Source organism: Coregonus clupeaformis, unplaced genomic scaffold, assembly GCF_020615455.1.
Source record: "Coregonus clupeaformis isolate EN_2021a unplaced genomic scaffold, ASM2061545v1 scaf1314, whole genome shotgun sequence".
NCBI lineage: Eukaryota > Metazoa > Chordata > Actinopteri > Salmoniformes > Salmonidae > Coregonus > Coregonus clupeaformis.
Genome location: NW_025534768.1, coordinates 21,015 through 27,500, shown reverse-complemented (window position 1 = coordinate 27,500; position 6,486 = coordinate 21,015).

The window sequence follows — 6,486 nt, the reverse complement described above, 5'->3', positions numbered from 1 at the left end:
ACAGACAGACAGACAGACAGACCAGAGCAGTCAGACAGACAGACAGACGGACCAGAGCAGTCAGACAGACAGACAGACACACACACACATCAATATGGCCCTGTATCATATCACACATCAATATGGCCCTGTATCATATCACACACTCTCATACAGACATCAATATAGCGTAAAACACACATCAATACTATCAGACACATTCACATGCCTCAATGCCCTAAATTAACTGTTAGTGAAAGACTGTAACGGGTTTAGATGCTAGGAAGTAGGGGTTAGGGTGTAGGGGTTAGGGTGTAGGGGTTAGGGTGTAGGGTTTAGAGGCTAGGAAGTAGGGGTTAGGGTGTAGTGGTTAGGGTGTAGGGGTTAGGGTGTAGGGTTTAGAGGCTAGAAAGTAGGGGTTAGGGTGTAGGGGTTAGGGTGTAGGGTTTAGAGGCTAGGAAGCAGGAGTTAGGGTGTAGGGGTTAGAGGCTAGGAAGCAGGGGTTAGGGTGTAGGGGTTAGGGTGTAGGGGTTAGAGGCTAGGAAGCAGGGGTTAGGGTGTAGGGGTTAGGGTGTAGGGGTTAGGGTGTAGGGGTTAGAGGCTAGGAAGCAGGGGTTAGGGTGTAGGGATTAGGGTGTAGGGGTTAGAGGCTAGGAAGCAGGGGTTAGGGTGTAGGGGTTAGGGTGTAGGGGTTAGAGGCTAGGAAGCAGGGGTTAGGGTGTAGGGGTTAGGGTGTAGGGGTTAGGGGTTAGGGTGTAGGGGTTAGAGGCTAGGAAGCAGGAGTTAGGGTGTAGGGGTTAGAGGCTAGGAAGCAGGGGTTAGGGTGTAGGGGTTAGGGTGTAGGGGTTAGGGTGTAGGGGTTAGGGTGTAGGGTTTAGAGGCTAGGAAGCAGGGGTTAGGGTGTAGGGTTTAGAATCTAGGAAGCAGGGATTAGGGTGTAGTTCTAAATGTAAATATGTTTTATGAGTAGTTGAAGACCCTAGGGTGGCAACACAAATTATAAGTGATTTCAACGGGGCTTTCTCCATTCTGATTGTTTTAAACTGTTCAATCCAACTTCAACCCCCCAAAAATTCAGCATTTTCATCAATTTCTGTATTTCCTGTCCTTTTGTTCTCATGTCCCCACTGTGCCACGCAGGGCGGCATGACCTTTAGTTATCATGTCCCCACTGTGCCACGCAGGGCGGCATGACCTTTAGTTCTCATGTCCCCACTGTGCCACGCAGGGCAGCATGACCTTTAGTTATCATGTCCCCACTGTGCCACGCAGGGCGGCATGACCTTTAGTTATCATGTCCCCACTGTGCCACGCAGGGCGGCATGACCTTTAGTTATCATGTCCCCACTGTGCCACGCAGGGCGGCATGACCTTTAGTTATCATGTCCCCACTGTGCCACGCAGGGCGGCATGACCTTTAGTTCTCATGTCCCCACTGTGCCACGCACGTAAGGACATCAGTCAATCATTTCTACCATTTCACTGAGTTACACTTCATATAAGGACATCAGTCAATTGAAATAAATTCATTAGGCCCTAATCTATGGATTTCACATGACTGGGCAGGGATGCAGCCATTGGTGGGCCTGGGAGGGTATAGACCTATCCAATGGGGAGCCAGGCCCAGCCAATCAGAATGAGTTTTCCAATGTCTGCTGCTTGACCTTGTTCTTATGAACCGCCGTCTTTGAAATTTTAAGGATGGAAGCAACCCGACGCTCACTGTATCCCTCTGCCAGTAAAGCCAGAATTGAACCCTTCTTTTCCTCACTCAAAACTTTCCTTTTCAACTCTTTTGGCATGGTCAATAGTTATGTTTAGATTAATATTCCTTTTGAGGTACTATTAGCACGGGTTCTAGCATTTATTTGCATATTTCCGTTAGGGTATGCCTTCTCTGTGAACTGACTCCTTCTAAACAATTACAAAAAAAAAAAACTTTGGCAAAGAGTATCTACAAAATGCAGTCCACTCTGTTTGTTACAGATTGTAGTTTTGGAAACAGAAAACTGTATGGAGATTTTGCAGAATGTCATCCAAAACAAGTCAGACATTGAAATACCTTTATAGAAGGTAAAGTAAAAACCCAAAACGGTCTGTGTATCAAAACCTGTATATAGTCAAATACACTGGTCCATGTATCAAAACCTGTATATAGTCAAATACACTGGTCCATGTATCAAAACCTCTATATAGTCAAATACACTGGTCCATGTATCAAAACCTGTATATAGTCAAATACACTGGTCCATGTATCAAAACCTCTATATAGTCAAATACACTGGTCCATGTATCAAAACCTCTATTGTCACGCTGGTCCTCGTATATAGTCAAATACACTGGTCCATGTATCAAAACCTCTATATAGTCAAATACACTGGTCCATGTATCAAAACCTCTATATAGTCAAATACACTGGTCCATGTATCAAAACCTGTATATAGTCAAATACACTGGTCCATGTATCAAAACCTCTATATAGTCAAATACACTGGTCCATGTATCAAAACCTCTATATAGTCAAATACACTGGTCCATGTATCAAAACCTGTATATAGTAAAATACACTGGTCCATGTATCAAAACCTCTATATAGTCAAATACACTGGTCCATGTATCAAAACCTCTATATAGTCAAATACAGTATACCGTTCTACCCTAGGGTGTAGTTCTAATGTGTTTAGATGTGGCAGGTAGAGGGGTTAGGGTGTAGTTCTAATGTGTTTAGATGTGGCAGGTAGAGGGGTTAGGGTGTAGTTCTAATGTGTTTAGATGTGTCAGGTAGAGGGGTTAGGGTGTAGTTCTAATGTGTTTAGATGTGGCAGGTAGAGGGGTTAGGGTGTAGTTCTAATGTGTTTAGATGTGTCAGGTAGAGGGGTTAGGGTGTAGTTCTAATGTGTTTAGATGTCGCAGGTAGAGGGGTTAGGGTGTAGTTCTAATGTGTTTAGATGTGTCAGGTAGAGGGGTTAGGGTGTAGTTCTAATGTGTTTAGATGTGGCAGGTAGAGGGGTTAGGGTGTAGTTCTAATGTGTTTAGATGTGTCAGGCAGAGGGGTTAGGGTGTAGTTCTAATGTGTTTAGATGTGGCAGGTAGAGGGGTTAGGGTGTAGTTCTAATGTGTTTAGATGTGGCAGGTAGAGGGAGGGGTTAGGGTGTAGTTCTAATGTGTTTAGATGTAGCAGGTAGAGGGGTTAGGGTGTAGTTCTAATGTGTTTAGATGTGGCAGGTAGAGGGGTTAGGGTGTAGTTCTAATGTGTTTAGATGTGGCAGGTAGAGGGGTTAGGGTGTAGTTATAATGTGTTTAGATGTGGCAGGTAGAGGGGTTAGGGTGTAGTTCTAATGTGTTTAGATGTGGCAGGTAGAGGGGTTAGGGTGTAGTTCTAATGTGTTTAGATGTGGCAGGTAGAGGGGTTAGGGTGTAGTTCTAATGTGTTTAGATGTGGCAGGTAGAGGGGGTTAGGGTGTAGTTCTAATGTGTTTAGATGTGGCAGGTAGAGGGAGGGGTTAGGGTGTAGTTCTAATGTGTTTAGATGTGCCAGGTAGAGGGGTTAGGGTGTAGTTCTAATGTGTTTAGATGTGGCAGGTAGAGGGAGGGGTTAGGGTGTAGTTCTAATGTGTTTAGATGTGGCAGGTGGAGGGGTTAGGGTGTAGTTCTAATGTGTTTAGATGTGCCAGGTAGAGGGGTTAGGGTGTAGTTCTAATGTGTTTAGATGTGGCAGGTAGAGGGGTTAGGGTGTAGTTCTAATGTGTTTAGATGTGTAGAGGGGTTAGGGTGTAGTTCTAATGTGTTTAGATGTGTAGAGGGGTTAGGGTGTAGTTCTAATGTGTTTAGATGTGTAGAGGGGTTAGGGTGTAGTTCTAATGTGTTTAGATGTGTAGAGGGGTTAGGGTGTAGTTCTAATGTGTTTAGATGTGGCAGGTAGAGGGAGGGGTTAGGGTGTAGTTCTAATGTGTTTAGATGTGGCAGGTAGAGGGGTTAGGGTGTAGTTCTAATGTGTTTAGATGTGGCAGGTAGAGGGGTTAGGGTGTAGTTCTAATGTGTTTAGATGTAGCAGGTAGAGGGGTTAGGGTGTAGTTCTAATGTGTTTAGATGTGGCAGGTAGAGGGGGTTAGGGTGTAGTTCTAATGTGTTTAGATGTGGCAGGTAGAGGGGTTAGGGTGTAGTTCTAATGTGTTTAGATGTGGCAGGTAGAGGGGGTTAGGGTGTAGTTCTAATGTGTTTAGATGTGTCAGAGGGGTTAGGGTGTAGTTCTAATGTGTTTAGATGTGCAGGTAGAGGGGTTAGGGTGTAGTTCTAATGTGTTTAGATGTGCTAGAGGGGTTAGGGTGTAGTTCTAATGTGTTTAGATGTGTAGAGGGTTAGGGTGTAGTTCTAATGTGTTTAGATGTGGCAGGTAGAGGGAGGGGGTTAGGGTGTAGTTCTAATGTGTTTAGATGTGGCAGGTAGAGGGGTTAGGGTGTAGTTCTAATGTGTTTAGATGGGGCAGGTAGAGGGGGTTAGGGTGTAGTTCTAATGTGTTTAGATGTAGCAGGTAGAGGGGTTAGGGTGTAGTTCTAATGTGTTTAGAAGTGGCAGGTAGAGGGGTTAGGGTGTAGTTCTAATGTGTTTAGATGTGTAGAGGGGTTAGGGTGTAGTTCTAATGTGTTTAGATGTGTAGAGGGGTTAGGGTGTAGTTCTAATGTGTTTAGATGTGTAGAGGGGTTAGGGTGTAGTTCTAATGTGTTTAGATGTGTAGAGGGGTTAGGGTGTAGTTCTAATGTGTTTAGATGTGTAGAGGGGTTAGGGTGTAGTTCTAATGTGTTTAGATGTGGCAGGTAGAGGGAGGGGTTAGGGTGTAGTTCTAATGTGTTTAGATGTGGCAGGTAGAGGGGTTAGGGTGTAGTTCTAATGTGTTTAGATGGGGCAGGTAGAGGGGTTAGGGTGTAGTTCTAATGTGTTTAGATGTAGCAGGTAGAGGGGTTAGGGTGTAGTTCTAATGTGTTTAGATGTGGCAGGTAGAGGGGTTAGGGTGTAGTTCTAATGTGTTTAGATGTGGCAGGTAGAGGGGTTAGGGTGTATTTCTAATGTGTTTAGATGTAGCAGGTAGAGGGGTTAGGGTGTAGTTCTAATGTGTTTAGATGTGGCAGGTAGAGGGGTTAGGGTGTAGTTCTAATGTGTTTAGATGTGGCAGGTAGAGGGGTTAGGGTGTAGTTCTAATGTGTTTAGATGTGGCAGGTGGAGGGGTTAGGGTGTAGTTCTAATGTGTTTAGATGTGGCAGGTAGAGGGGTTAGGGTGTAGTTCTAATGTGTTTAGATGTGTCAGGTAGAGGGGTTAGGGTGTAGTTCTAATGTGTTTAGATGTGGCAGGTAGAGGGAGGGGTTAGGGTGTAGTTCTAATGTGTTTAGATGTGTCAGGTAGAGGGGTTAGGGTGTAGTTCTAATGTGTTTAGATGTGTCAGGTAGAGGGGTTAGGGTGTAGTTCTAATGTGTTTAGATGTGGCAGGTAGAGGGGTTAGGGTGTAGTTCTAATGTGTTTAGATGTGGCAGGTAGAGGGGTTAGGGTGTAGTTCTAATGTGTTTAGATGTAGCAGGTAGAGGGAGGGGTTAGGGTGTAGTTCTAATGTGTTTAGATGTGGCAGGTAGAGGAGGGGTTAGGGTGTAGTTCTAATGTGTTTAGATGTGGCAGGTAGAGGGGGTTAGGGTGTAGTTCTAATGTGTTTAGATGTGGCAGGTAGAGGGAGGGGTTAGGGGTGTAGTTCTAATGTGTTTAGATGTGGCAGGTAGAGGGAGGGGTTAGGGTGTAGTTCTAATGTGTTTAGATGTGGCAGGTGGAGGGGTTAGGGTGTAGTTCTAATGTGTTTAGATGTGCAGGTAGAGGGGTTAGGGTGTAGTTCTAATGTGTTTAGATGTGGCAGGTAGAGGGGTTAGGGTGTAGTTCTAATGTGTTTAGATGGGGCAGGTAGAGGGAGGGGTTAGGATGTAGTTCTAATGTGTTTAGATGTGGCAGGTAGAGGGAGGGGTTAGGGTGTAGTTCTAATGTGTTTAGATGTGGAGGGGTTAGGGGTTAGGGTGTAGTTCTAATGTGTTTAGATGTGGCAGGTAGAGGAGGTTAGGGGTGTAGTTCTAATGTGTTTAGATGTGTCAGGTAGAGGGGTTAGGGTGTAGTTCTAATGTGTTTAGATGTGTCAGGTAGAGGGGTTAGGGTGTAGTTCTAATGTGTTTAGATGTGGCAGGTAGAGGGGTTAGGGTGTAGTTCTAATGTGTTTAGATGTGGCAGGTAGAGGGGTTAGGGTGTAGTTCTAATGTGTTTAGATGTAGCAGGTAGAGGGAGGGGTTAGGGTGTAGTTCTAATGTGTTTAGATGTGGCAGGTAGAGGGAGGGGTTAGGGTGTAGTTCTAATGTGTTTAGATGTGGCAGGTAGAGGGGTTAGGGTGTAGTTCTAATGTGTTTAGATGTGGCAGGTAGAGGGGTTAGGGTGTAGTTCTAATGTGTTTAGATGTGGCAGGTAGAGGGGTTAGGGTGTAGTTC